Source organism: Acinonyx jubatus, chromosome E4 (genome assembly GCF_027475565.1).
Source record: "Acinonyx jubatus isolate Ajub_Pintada_27869175 chromosome E4, VMU_Ajub_asm_v1.0, whole genome shotgun sequence".
Lineage (NCBI taxonomy): Eukaryota > Metazoa > Chordata > Mammalia > Carnivora > Felidae > Acinonyx > Acinonyx jubatus.
The window spans coordinates 42,468,230-42,468,479 of NC_069395.1; positions in this window are offsets into that span (position 1 = coordinate 42,468,230).

Genomic DNA, 250 nt, shown 5'->3' on the forward strand with positions numbered 1-250 from the left:
GCACTGGGAGGCTTAGTCAGTTGAGTGTCTGATTCTTGATTTCAGCTCAGGTCATGATCCCAGGGTCATGGGATCAAGCCTGGTGTTGGGCTCCACACTGAGCATGGAGCCTGCTTAAGATTCTCTCTACTCCCTCTGCCCCTCTCCCCTGCTCATGCTCTCCTCTCTCTCTCTCTAAAATAAAAAAATAATAAATATTAACATCCACAAGATGAAAGTAGCTTCTCAGAAAGTAGTGTCTCATTCCAAA